The sequence below is a fragment of the Apium graveolens genome, chromosome 1 (genome assembly GCF_009905375.1).
Source record: "Apium graveolens cultivar Ventura chromosome 1, ASM990537v1, whole genome shotgun sequence".
Taxonomy (NCBI): Eukaryota; Viridiplantae; Streptophyta; class Magnoliopsida; order Apiales; family Apiaceae; genus Apium; species Apium graveolens.
In genome coordinates this window covers 181,282,328-181,296,859 of record NC_133647.1, presented here as the reverse complement: position 1 = coordinate 181,296,859, position 14,532 = coordinate 181,282,328, and positions in this window count along the sequence as shown.

Below are 14,532 nucleotides of genomic sequence, written 5' to 3'. Positions count from 1 at the left end.
GTAACATGTACATAGGTTATTAACACACGTGTGTTTAAAAAATGTTTGAGGTTCGCACGAGTTATAAAGTTCACAAACTAAATAAACTCATCATCACAACATAGATTATTGTATGCATACACAAATGACTAATCATAACATAACAATATCCCATTTAGCAAACATATTTTCATTTAACAAGTATGTATAAAAATTTAACAATAACCGAGGTTAGAGTATATGTTAGGAGCAATTGATGATATCAAATAGAAACTATCAGAAGTATCGACGAATGATGACTACAAGTATCGACGGATGATGACTATAACTATCGACGGATGATGATGACGACATCGACGGATGTTGATAATCGACGGATAATGATATCAACGGATGATGATGTCAATGGATGATGAAATCGGTATTTGTCATATCAGTTGATCTTTGAGGAGGAAAAGGAAACAGGAACTCAAGTCGGTGAAGGACTTTATCTCAGAAGCAATTGTATAGGTTTCCTTGTTGTTAATAGGATAGGATTCCTTATACATTGACAGTTGTGCTCTACATAAAGCACATATTAGGTTCATGCTAAATGCATTGCAATATTGTTATATCTTTCGCATAACCTAGCAGTTTTCAAGGATATTTGTTCATCCTTTTGAGAGAGTATGATTGTAATAAGTTTTTATCAGTTAATATAAAAACTGTTGATTCTATTGAAACTTTGTCAAATTGATTGTATTAACTGTATTCACCCCATCTACAGTTGATTAAGGGCCTAATAATTAGTAACAGAGTTTGTTGTTAACGTACAAGCAGTTTAAGATCTGAAGATTAATCAACCATGTCAGACAAAGGAGAAGAAGAAACACAGAATTCGGATCCAAAGCCACAACCCCCAGCCACATCACAAATAAGCAGCAACATGAGTAGGTACGAAGCAATCAAGGTGCCCATCCTGAAAGTGCATGAATATCCAATCTGAAAAGTCATGATGGCCATGTGTTTGGAAGCCACAGATCCTGAATATCTGAACAGGATCTATGATGGTCCTCATAAACAAATAAAGGCAGTTGTTTCGGTTGCAGGAGAACCAGAGAAGATGATAGACAAAGATAGGAAGAACTACTCTCCTGAAGATATCTCATCTATCATGAAGGATGCTAAGGTCAGACACATCCTGCACAACAGTCTTGATAGTGTTATGTCCAATAGAGTCATTGGATGTAAGATATCAAAAGAGATATGGGATGCTTTAGAAGTAAAGTGTCAAGGTACGACCGCTATCAAGAAGAACAAGAGGACATTACTTACTCAAGAATATGAGCACTTTGACTCAAGGGACAATGAGTCCTTAACTGAGATCTATGACAGATTTTAGAAGTTGTTGAATGACTTATCCCTTGTCGATAAAGAATATGATTTGGAGGACTCAAACCTGAAGTTCCTACTTGTTCTCCCTGAAAAGTGGGACTATAAGGTCACATCAATAAGGGATAATTATGAACTTGATGAAACTCCTCTAGATGAGATCTACGGAATTTTGAAAACTCATGAATTAGAGATGGAGCAAAGAAGTAAGAGGAAAGGATCAAAAGCTAGACCAGTTGCACTCAAGGTTGAAGAGAAGCCAACAGAGAAAACCAGAAAGAAAAGCTACTCCAAAGGGAAAGCCATGATTGCAAAGTCAGATACTGAATTATCAAATACTGATGATGACTCAAATACTGATACTGAATCAGATACTGACAGTGATCATAACAACAATGAAGATATGGAACAAATGGTTGCCCTACTAGTTAAAAGTTTCAAAAAGATGGTCTACAAGAACTTCGGGAAAGGGAGAAGATTTTCCAGAAAAGGCTCCAGTTCCTCAAACTCTGATAAGAGGAACAACGGGAGAAATAAGGAATCAGGATCTGGAAAACTTAACAAGTCAAAAGAGAGATGTTACAACTGTGATGGAATTGGACACTTTGCAGTTGAATGCAGAAATCCCAGAGTTGAGAGGAAACAAGCCCTGATCTCAAGGAAGAGAAACCGGGATGATTCATCAGATTCAGATGATGGAGTTAATTATGCTCTCATGGAAAAAGCTGATGCTGGGAATGACAATGTTGAATTAAAGGTACCTCAGTCTACTCTTGCTTTTGATATTGACGATATCTATGAGTTAAGATTATTTCTTAAGACTCTGCATGTTAGTTTTAGGGATCAAACCTTAGAGAACAATAGAATTAAGACTGAAAACTCTGTGTTAAAGAAAAGGAATGATTACCTAAAAACTGAGTTACTTTCTATGCTAGAAATTCAAAAAGAAAGAGAAAATGATGTTTATGTTAAAGAAAAATTGTTAGAAAAACATGCTTATCTAGAAAAGGAGCTCGTTAAAGAAAGAGAAGTCATTAAACTTTGGACTAACTTAGGAAAATCAACTCAGGAAATTATAGAGAATGGTTGTTGGGGATCAGGATTAGGATACTCAGCTAGATCTAATTCTGATAAGGAAAGTGGAAAAGAAACTGAGATAACAGAACCAATAAAAACTAATAGCAAGATCAAATTGAACAAGGTTCAAATAAAGACCATTAAGTTTAATCCTAGTGTTAATTTTGTTAAGTCAACTTATGAGGAACGTACTACCTCTGCACCTAGATCAAACTTAATTACTGAAAAGAGTGAACAAGTTCACACAAACTCTGTAAATATTGGTTCAATGACTCAGAAACAGCTTAAGCTAAAGCTGAAGGATCTACACATGAAAGAAAAGAGGAAAAGGTCTAGGAAAAATAGGAATGGCAAGGTAGGTGTTAATAAGAATGGAAACTATGTAACCCCGCCTAATGCACCTAGAAAGACCTGTTCAAACTGTGGTAGCACTAATCATCTTGTTAATTCTTGCAGGAAGAATAAAATGATAAATACTCTTTCTTCCAAATCAGAATTTAGGAATAAAATAGTTAAATATAAACCACATAATCCTTGTTTTCATTGTGGAAGTGTTTGGCATTCTATTTATACATGTAAAGAGTATCATAGTCTGTATTATGATTATTATAAACTAAAACCCTCTTTAATTAAAGCAAAATCTGATTCTGCATGTATAAATACCGATAGTAAGGATATTAACATAAATTCTGATAAAAAGTCTTTTGCTACATATGTTAACAAACTTAAAAAGGCCAAAGGATCCAAGCAAGTTTGGGTCCTTCAAAACACTAACTGATTCAAATTATTGATTGCAGGGTGACAGGAGGAATGCTCTAGTCATGGACAATGGATGCTCAGGACATATGACTAGTTATAAATCCCTGCTATCAGAATTTGAGCAGAAGGCTGGCCCAAGCGTTTCTTATAGAGATGGCAACTTAGGAAAAATCTTGGGATATGGCAAAATCAAAGTTGCAAATGTCATCATTGAAAATGTAGCTCTAGTTGCATGACTCAAGCATAATATGATTAATTTGAATCAAATCTGTGACAGAGGTTACCATGTCAACTTTTATAAGACAATAATGAGGCATTTTCATCTAGAGCTAATCTACTTCAACAAAGAAAATGGACCAAAGATCACCCTTATGAGCTCATCATTGGTGATGCATCTTCTAGAGTTCAAACAAGGAGAGCAACTCAAGAAGAATGTCTATACAGCAGCTTTCTATCTAAGGAAGAACCAAAGAAGGTAGAAGAAGCTTTGTGGATCCTATTTGGATTTTAGCTATGCTGGAGGAGCTAAACCAATTTGAAAGGAACAAGGTATGGAAGCTGGTACCCAAGCCCAAAGGAAAGAATTCAATTGACACCAAATGGGTATTCAGAAACAAGATGGATGAAAATGGCATAGTGGTCAGGAACAAAGCTAGATTGGTTGCTAAGGGCTATTGTCAACAAGAAGGAATAGATTTTGATGAAACTTTTGCTCCTGTTGCAAGACTTGAAGCCATCAGAATTTTCTTAGCCTATGCAGCTCATGCCAATTTCAAGGTCTATCAAATGGATGTCAAAAGTGCTTTTCTGAATGGAGATTTGGAGGAGGAAGTTTATGCTAGTCAGCCTCCTGGTTTTGAAGATTTAAATTTCCCAAATCATGTCTACTATCTTTTGAAAGCACTTTATGGACTGAAGCAAGCACCTAGAGCTGGTATGACACTTTATTAAAGTTTCTTTTAGAAAATCACTTCACAAGAGGTACTGTTGATAAAACTTTATTCTTTAGAAATGTTAATGGCTCTAGTATACTTGTTCAAATTTATATAGATGATATTATATTTGGCTCTACAGATAAAAAACTTTGCAAAAAGTTTGCCAAATTGATGCAAAGTAAGTATGAAATTAGCATGATGGGAGAACTAACTTACTTTCTTGGTTTACAAGTTAAGCAAGTTAGTGTTGGAATATTCATTAGTCAAACTAAATATATTCATGATCTTTTAAAGAAGTTTGATCAAATGGATTGTGTTATGCATATGTTGTGTACTTGATGATTACATGAACAAAACACTTAAGTAGATTTTACTTAGTGAAATATTACAGCACTCGACGGATAAGAATTATAGTCCCAACGGATAACTCATTATAGTCCCGACGGATGATGACTTATTATCCATCGAGTGAGTAGCTTATGTAATAATAAGTCTGTAGCACATTTCTGTATACACCTTTGTATAAATTATGTAGTAGCATATAAGTCATGTTGACTTTAACTAGATATGTAGAATAGGTTGATTAATTGTACATAGATGATGTCTTGTAATTCTGCATAAATGAATTGAAGTCAAGTGCCAAAATAGCTACCGACGGATGAATATCAAAGCCATCGACGGATGATCAAATAGCTATCAACGGATGTTTAATATAGCAGTCGACGGATGATCAATGAAGCCATCAACGGATGATCATAAAGTCGACGGATGATCATGTACTCAACGGATAAAGAATTCAAATATCAGTTGACAGTGACAGCTAGTCACATGCGTCGAAGTGTATGCAAATGGAATGAGGAGGCCTATTAACTGGGTAATAGAGAACAAAGTAGCAAAGCATTAGACCCGATAGTTTTTATAATGATCCTGTCTTTTGACTTTGTAATCTTGGTAATATATAAACCAAGAAGTAGCAAATAGAAACATAGATCTCAAAAATAAAAAGTGAGAAACATTTGTAAGCAGAATTATTAGCATTTCTCTGTATTCTCAGTAGTTCATATTTGTAAGCAGCTGTGAGCATTCTTGCACACAGAGTTCTCTCGATATAATATATATCTCTGGTGGAATTGTTTAAATCCACCAGAAAGTTTTTAAAGACTCTTATTTTTAATTACTTGTATTTTGGTTCACTTAAGTTTTTATTCCGCATTGTGCTAATCAATACACTTATATTTATATTCGAGTTTGAACATTTTTATTTTAAGAAAAAGGTTCAAGAAGTTGGTTATGGCACAAGAAGTTATCACATTTAAACTTCAAGACCATGAATGAGCTGGTAAAGAAAGAATTGGTCAGAGGCATTCCTCTAGTGGAGTTTTCAAAGGATGGACTGTGTAATGCCTGCCAAAAGGGGAAGCAGATTAAAGCATCATTCAGAAAGAAACTTGATTCAACAATTGAAGAACCTTTGCAACTGCTTCACATGGATTTGTTTGGACCAGTCAATGTATTGTCAATCTCAAAAAAAAGATTTTGCCTAGTAATTGTAGATGATTTCTCAAAGTTCTCCTGGACATATTTCCTAAAATCTAAAGATGAGGCTAGTGAAATCATCATCAATCACATAAGGCAAGTCAATAACCATCATGATTTCAAGGTTAGAAGAATCAGGAGTGACAATGGAACTGAGTTCAAGAATTCTGTCATGAGAGCATTTTGTGAGGAAAATGGGATTCTGCATGAGTTTTCAGCAGCAAGGACTCCACAACAGAATGGAGTAGTGGAAAGGAAGAACGGATCACTTATTGAAGCTGCAAGGACAATGCTTGAAGAATCTAAACTGCCAACATATTTCTGGGCTGAAGCTGTAAATACTGCATGCTACACTCAGAATATTTCTCTGGTTAATCAAGCAAAATGCATGACTCCCTATCAATTGTTCAAGAACAAGAAGCCAACTCTAAACTTTTTCATGTCTTTGGCTGCAAATGCTATATTCTGAGAAATCAAACTGATCAAAATGGGAAGTTTGGTGCTAAAGCAGATGAAGGAATTTTTGTTGGATATGCTGTTGGTAAAGCATATAGAGTATATAATCTAAGAACCAACATTGTTGTGGAATCAATACATGTTGTGTTTGATGATAAAAAGATTGAAGGACTAAAAGATGGAGATTACCATGAGAGCCTCGAATTCGACAATGTGGAGATGGTTAGTGATGACAGTGATGATGAAAGTGATCAAGAAAATGTATCTAAGGATAATGCAGATAAATCTACCACCAATGAAGCACAAAACTCAACATCTGTCGAGTTGCTTAATGCTTCATCCGTCGGAAGGCAATCTGCGTTATCCGTCGGGAGACAACCTGCTTCATCCGTCGGTACTGAAAATTCACCATCCGTCGGGTTATCAAAAGGAGCAGGAAGTCAAGACAGATCACCTATAGAAAGTTCCCCTTTCTCAAATCAAAGATCCACAAACTCAGGGGGAGTTTTAAATAGTCAAAACTCAATCACACATCAAGACAACAATGAGGTTTCTTCATCTAGAGCTAATCTACCTCAACAAAGGAAATGGACAAAAGATCACCCCTTTGAGCTTATCATTGGTGATGTTTCTTCTAGAGTTCAAACAAGAAGAGCAACTCAGGAAGAATGTCTATACAACAGCTTTCTTTCCAAGGAAGAACCAAAGAAGGTAGAAGAAGCTTTGTTGGATCCTGATTGGATTTTAGCTATGCAGGAGGAGCTAAACCAATTTTAAAGGAATAATGTGTGGAAGCTGGTACCCAAGCCTAAAGGAAAGAATCCAATAGACACCAAGTGGGTATTCAGAAACAAGATGGATGAAAATGGCATAGTTGTCAGGAATAAAGCTAGATTGGTTGTCAAAGGCTACTGTCAACAAGAAGGAATAGATTTTGATGAAACATTTGCTCCTGTTGCAAGACTTGAAGCCATCAGAATTTTCTTATCCTATGCAGCCCATGCCAACTTCAAGGTCTATCAAATGGATGTCAAAAGTGCCTTTTTGCATGGAGATTTAGAGGAAGAAGTTTATGTCAGTCAACCTCCTGGCTTTGAAGATCCAAACTTTCCAGAATATGTCTATTATCTTTTGAAAGCACTTTATGGACTGAAGCAAGCACCTAGAGCCTGGTATGACACTTTATCAAAGTTCCTTTTGGAAAATCACTTCACAAGAGGTACTGTAGATAAAACTTTATTTTTCAGAAATGTTAATGGCTCTAGTATACTTGTTCAAATTTATGTAGATGACATTATTTTTGGCTCTACAGATGAGAAACTTTGCAAAAAGTTTGCCAAATTGATACAAAGTAAGTATGAAATGAGCATGATGGGAGAACTAACTTACTTTCTTGGTTTACAAGTTAAGCAAGTTAGTGATGGATTATTCATTAGTCAAACCAAATATATTTTTGATCTTTTAAAGAAGTTTGATCTAATGGATTGCACATCTACAAAAACTCCCATGGCCACAGCAACTAAGCTTGAATTAAACACTACTAAAAAGTCTGTGGATATTTCAAGTTATAGAGGCATGGTTGGCTCACTTCTGTACTTAACAGCTAGTAGGCCAGATATAATATTTGTTACATGTTTATGTGCTAGATTTCAGGCTGATCCTAGAGAATCTCACCTAATAGCTATTAAGAGAATCTTCAGATATCTCAAGGGAACACCAAACCTTGGCATTTGGTACCCTAGAGATTCTGGTTTTGATCTAACTGGTTATTCAGATGCAGATTATGCAGGTTGTAGAATTGATAGAAAGAGTACTACAGGAACCTGTCAATTTCTAGAAAATAAGCTTGTGTCCTGGTTCAGTAAAAAGCAAAATTCAGTCTCTACTTCCACAGCTGAAGCTGAATATATTGTTGCTGGCAGTTGCTGTGCACAAATTTTATGGATGAGAAATCAATTGCTAGATTATGGTTTGCAAGTTGAGAGGATTCCTATTTTATATGATAACACAAGTGCAATTGCCATCACTGAAAATCCAGTACAACATTCAAGAACAAAGCACATAGATATCAAGTACCATTTCATAAGGGAACATGTAATGAATGGTACTGTGGAGCTACATTTTGTTCCAAGTGAGAAGCAACTTGCAGATATCTTTACCAAGCCACTAGATGAATCCACCTTTTCAAGGTTAGTAAATGAGTTTGGTATGTTTAATTACTCTTAAATCTATCTGATTTATTTTGCAAGTTGATATGCAGCCAGAAATTTAATTGATTTTTCAGTCTTGGATGAAATTTTGGCTAAATCAAAATTTACATCTCGACGGATGACCCTTATCCATCGAGTTTGGTCATCCGTCGATATACAATTTGCTAATAAAAATTAATTACTTTTCTGGAATATTTTATATCACGACGGATAACAGTTTATCCTCATCCGTTGAATTGTCTTAATCTCAGCCGTTAATTCCCTGTACATTATCCATCGAGTATACTTACAGTTTGTAAGCAATACATGACGGATAATGGGTGGAATTTTTACAGTTTATTTTTAAACGGCTATTTTAGGCAATTACTATTGGTTACTTTATTTTACTTTATCATTTTTATCAGTTATTTTTGAGATAGTATAAAAGCTTATTTCATTGCAATTGCTTTTCTTTTATCACTCTCAAATTCAACTGCTCTAACTTCATTTTTTCTCAAGCACCTACTCTCCTTCTCTTCAAGTTCTTATTCTCTAACAATGGCACCTATAGTAAAGATCATGTCTCAAACTGGGTTCATTTATGAGAAGAACAATTTCACTCCATTAGTTAACAAGGGTATTCAGCAATCGGATGACTATCACAAGATGATGGAATTTGTGAAGAATTGCAAGCTCAATTATGCCATGCTGGAATCACCCACAATCTTCTGTGAAGTTGTGGAAGAGATGTGGACCACTGCTACATACAACTCTACAGATAAGACCATCACTCTAACCATCAAAGGTAAAGAATTTTGTATCAATAGTGATGTGATAAAAGCATGTTTTAAAATTCCTGATAACAATGTGACTTCACCACACAATGACACTGATATTATAAATATGCTTAATTTCATGCACTATGCACTTCATACTTCTAAACTCAGTGATATTCGGAGAATGGGTCTTAGGAAGGATTGGAGTTTCTTGTGTGATGTAATTACAAAGGTTTTCTCAGGAAAGATCAGTAATTTTGATTTAGTGAATATTTCCATGCTTAAAATGCTATACATGCTAGTTACAGATAAATTTTATAATTTCAGTGACCTTGTTTTGTTTGAGTTAGGTTTTAAATTAGGTGAGTTAGCTAAAAGAGGTAAGAATGTGTATTATGCTAGATTTCTTATGTTATTGGCTAACCACCTCTGTGAAGAGATTGTGCTTGAGAACCCTAACAACAAACTGGATTGTTGGGTTCAAGAGAGAAGGCTCATTGCAGATTTAAACAGGGCCAATCATCACAAGGATGTGCCAATGTTCTACTTTGCTGTAATGCAAGCACCTCGGGTAAGTAAGGTAAGGTCATCCATCCCTACAACTATTCCAACCTCCATAATTTCTTTGAGTTCAGGAGTATCTATGGCAACTGTGTCAATGACCAAACAGTTGCCTACCAAAGCTGCCAGACCTACTACTATTTCCAAATCCAAATCAAAGAAAACCCCCTCTGGTATCTCTCAAAAGATGCCAGTTGAAAAATCCACAAAAGCCAAAGAGGGGAGTGTGAAGGAGGGTAAGTCAGGTGAGGGAAGGGGTGAACATAAAAGAAACCCCAAGAATAAGGTTGGAGAGTTGAGTGAATCCCAGCCTAGCCACACTGCAGTTTCCCAACAAATTGCAGTGCTTAAAAAGGACAAAAGCTCACTTCTAGCTACATCATCCCAAAAGGATGTAGCTATTGAACAAAGCTCTCAACCAAGAGCACAGACCAAGAGGGTTAGGGAGATAAGCTCACCCCAAACTTATGACAGAAAGAAGAAATCAAAAACCTCTGGGGATGTACAGGGTACACACACAGTGCAAACTGGTGCTAAAGACACAGTCACTGTACCTTCACAAATTCAGCTTGATGTGGCTCCAATAAATGTGGAGTCACAGCCAAAATCTTTAGTTATAGAAGCACCTCAAACACCATACTCACCAATAAATTCTCTGGATGTGGATATGATAAACACATCACTTCCTGATTCCCCTTCTTTAACTCTGTTAGGGAAGCCAAAATCTAGTGCAAGTGAGCATCATCTTTTAGATGATTTGTTGGCTCACTTGCCAATTCTTTCAGGAACTGTTTTGTCATCTGTGCCTAAAATATCTTCAATCAGCACAGAGTCAACAATAGTTTCTATTCCCACCTCATTCATTTCTACTTTCTCGACGGATATTGCTCATCCGTCGAGTAGTGATTGTATCCCGACGGATAAGCCTAACAGCAGTTATCCGTCGGATAGCACAACCACTCACTCGATGGATATCACTCATCCGTCAAGTATCTCTGCACAACTTCAAACTTTAATTATTTCAAGTGCAGAAGATTTAGTGGTTGTACAGTCACTCTTAGGATTGAGAGAGCAGAGTGTTTTGAGTGAGAGGCTGGGTTGCTCCCAGGTAAAAGAAGAGGAAATGAGTGAAAATATGCAATCCATTTCTTCAGGATTGGCAAAAGGGAGTGAGAGGAGTCCCACCTTAGTAGGTGAAGGTGAGGGTGTGAGGGTGGGGAGCCAGGGTGAGACCCTGATGCAACAAAAGAGAGAACATGAGAGAAAAGCAGGTACAGAGGGTATAAGGGTGGATCCAGCCATTGCTCATGAGTCAATGATTGTGGATGATACTGAAAAGGAAAGACAATTTCAGCAACATTATAAAGCTGTAATTGATAACATCTCCTTGGACGCTGACACTTTTACTCATCCTGTGTCAGCCTATCAACTATTGGCTGCTCAGGGCAATGAGGAGGCAGAGAAGACTTTAAATCTAGTACATACTTCAGAATCTCTACAAAGGGATAAAACTGCTGTCAATTTGATGCTTCCTACAGCTGGTGAGCCATCTGAAGAATTTGGAGTAAATTCTAATGATGATGACTCTATTTCATTTGATGGAAGCATGAACTTAGGTGGAGATGAAGGCCCAAGTTCTATTCCAGATCTACCTGAATGGGCATTGACAAAGGAGCCTACACCAGGACAATTCAATGTATCATTAGTCAAACAAATCATGTATATCCAAAAGGCCATTTAGAACACCTCAAATGCTGGTACCAAGGCTATTCTTCAAGCCCACCTAGATTCTCTACATCTCATGAAGCTACAGCAATTAAGACGGAATCTGAGTGTGGATGAACTCAAAAAAGATATAGCTGACTTGAAGACCTACAATTCTGAGAAGCTGGATTCAATAATGCCCTATGGTACCATGCAGGATCTGCTACTGAGACTGAGAAGAGAATCAGATGCTGAAAAGAAGCTGGCCAAATTGGAGGACAGAGTTCAAGTTATTGAAAACTCTGTGGTCACCATTCTTCAAAATCAACAGTCTCAGACCAGTCTTCTAATGCAATTGGCTAAAGCACAAGGCTTGACCCCTCAACTTGATGATAACAAAAAGGGCGAGAAAGGACCAAGTTGTTGGATTTTAAACGCAGCGGGGGCATGGTAAAACACTTTTACACACATAAAATCCAAATAAAAGCATATAAATCATGAATAAAAATTCGAGGGATCGAATCTAACCTTTAAAAATAATTCGGAGACAACGATCAGAGATCCTTAGCAGTTGCTCCTCAAGTGTGAAGCACTCCACCGGTATCCACCAAGAAAACGATGTTAAGGAGGAGGAAGGAGGTGGAGAGAATTGGGTTTTCCAAACTTTTTGGGTTTTCGGGTTTGATGTGGGTTAGAATAAGATAGGGTCTATAATAGTGTATTTATAGGCAAAATTTTCAGCTGAAATTTTCCCATAAATAATATTATTATTATCCCATTTATTATTCTCATTAATAATTAAAACACCTTTTAATTATTAATCCTTTTTCTAAACACTTTAGAAATTATTCTCTCTCTTGATTTAATTTCCAAAAATTAAATCCTTAATTAATAATATTAAGAACTTTTCTTAATTAATTTATAATCAATTAAATCTCATTTAATCAATTATTAAATTTGCCAATTAATTATTTATTTCATAAATAAATAATTATTAGCCATTATTAATTAATTCCTCCACCATTAAATCATTCTCCTTTTATGGTGTGACCCTGTAGGTTCAATATTAAGCCGGTAGTAGAAATAAATAATAATAAAACTATTTTATCATTATTTATTTAAATTCTCTAATTTATTAAATATGATTAATTAATTAATCACATTTATTCTACATCGTGAGTGATGCTTCTCAACATATCGCGACTATCCGGATAATATGAATTCACTGCTTAGAATACCAAGAACCTGTCAGTGAATAGTTACCGTACAATAAACTCCTTCTACCCTACAATGTTCCGATTAAATACAAGGCATGGATCTCGTGTCAAGCCTATCTAATTTAATCACTTGCTTACCATTTACTATGCTTAGTTCTATGCAAATTAGAAACTCCTTTCTAATTTCATTCACTCTGGCCAGAGATTCCTGAACTAGCATAAGTGGATCAGCCTTGAACATTCGCTTCCTTCACTGGAAGGGGTAGATCTTTTATTGATCATACACTATCTTCGTGTATAAATTCCTATACCCAGAAGAGCACTAATAATTGTCCCTGGAGACTAAGAACTAAACCAAAGCATAGTTCAGTGTACACAAGATGACTATGATGACCTCAAGTCTAAGGATACTTGTACAACTATCACTATATGAACAACTGCTGACACGTGAGTGAACTCCATCAGTTGTTTAGCTGTGCGAGTCATGTTCAGTGAACTTATTCTATAATAAGCACCTACATACTAGCTATAGTGTCACCACACAAATGTCTATGAGAACAGACATCCTTCATAATGAAGCAAGCATAGTATGTACCGATCTTTGCGGATTATTAATTACCAGTTAGTAATCCTATGACCAGGAACTATTTAAGTTTAGAGTTATCATCTTTTTAGGTCTCACTATTATGATCTCATCATAATCCATAAAAAGCTTTACTCTAAACTATGGTATATCTTATTTAAACACTTAAATAGATAAAGCCCGTAATAAAAACAAAACAAGTCTTTATTAATATCAATGAAATCAAAACAGATTACATAAAAGTTATTCCTAAATCCTAATACATGATTGGACTTAGGACATATTCCTTTCAATCTCCCACTTGTACTAAAGCCAATCATTCTGGTATCTAATACCCATCTTGTCTTTACGACGATCAAAGTGACTTTCATAAAGTAGCTTTGTGAGTGGGTCTACTATGTTGTTATGTGTGTCAACTCTAATTCAATACAACACAAGAAATGTTATCGCGCTGCCACTAAGCCTTTTGTAGACGCATAGTTCATCTTCATTTTTGATAAAATCAAACTCTTTGATTGTCTCATCAAAATGAATGTTCCATCTTTCGAGAAGCCTGCTTTAAACCACATATGGTTCGCAGCAGCTTACATACTAGGTTTTCATTTCTCTTGGAAAGAAAACCATCTGGCTAATTGCCAGATCTCATAGTCGTAGTAAGCAGCATTTGCAGGTAAAAGGTTTCATCAAAGTCAATCCATTGCCTTTGTTTGAATCCTTTTGCCATAAGCCTGGCCTTATAGGTCTCCACCTGGCCATCTGCTATAATCTATCTTTTGTATACCGTATACATAGATTCCATTCTGGATTTCATGGCACTATGCCATTTCTCTGAGTCAACACTACTTATAGCCTCATTATAGGTCACAGGGTCGTCATCATCAATGATCGACAACTCATTGTCATTCTCAATGAAAAGGCCATAATACCTCTCAGGTTGGCGAGACACTCTCCCTGATCTATGAATGGGCTGTTCCACAAAAGGTTGTTCAGTCAGAACAGGTGTTTCCACTTGATCCGTAGTAGTTTGTGCTTCTTGAACTTCTTCAAGTTCAATTTTGCTCCCACTGTTTCCTTCAAGGATAAACTCCTTTTCCAAGAAGGTAGCATGTCTGGATACAAACACCCGATGATCGGTGTAAAAGTAATACCCTAAAGTCTCTTTAGGATATCCCACAAAACTATATTTTACGGATCGATATTCCAGCTTATCTGGGTCAACTTACTTGACATAAGCTGGACATCCCCAAATCTTAACGTGTTTAAGACTCGGTTTCCTTTCTTTCCATATCTCATACGAAGTTTGAGGAACAGATTTGGAAAGCACCTTATTCAGTAAATATGCCGAGGTTTCCAATGCATAACCCCATAGGAATACTGGAAGATTTGCAT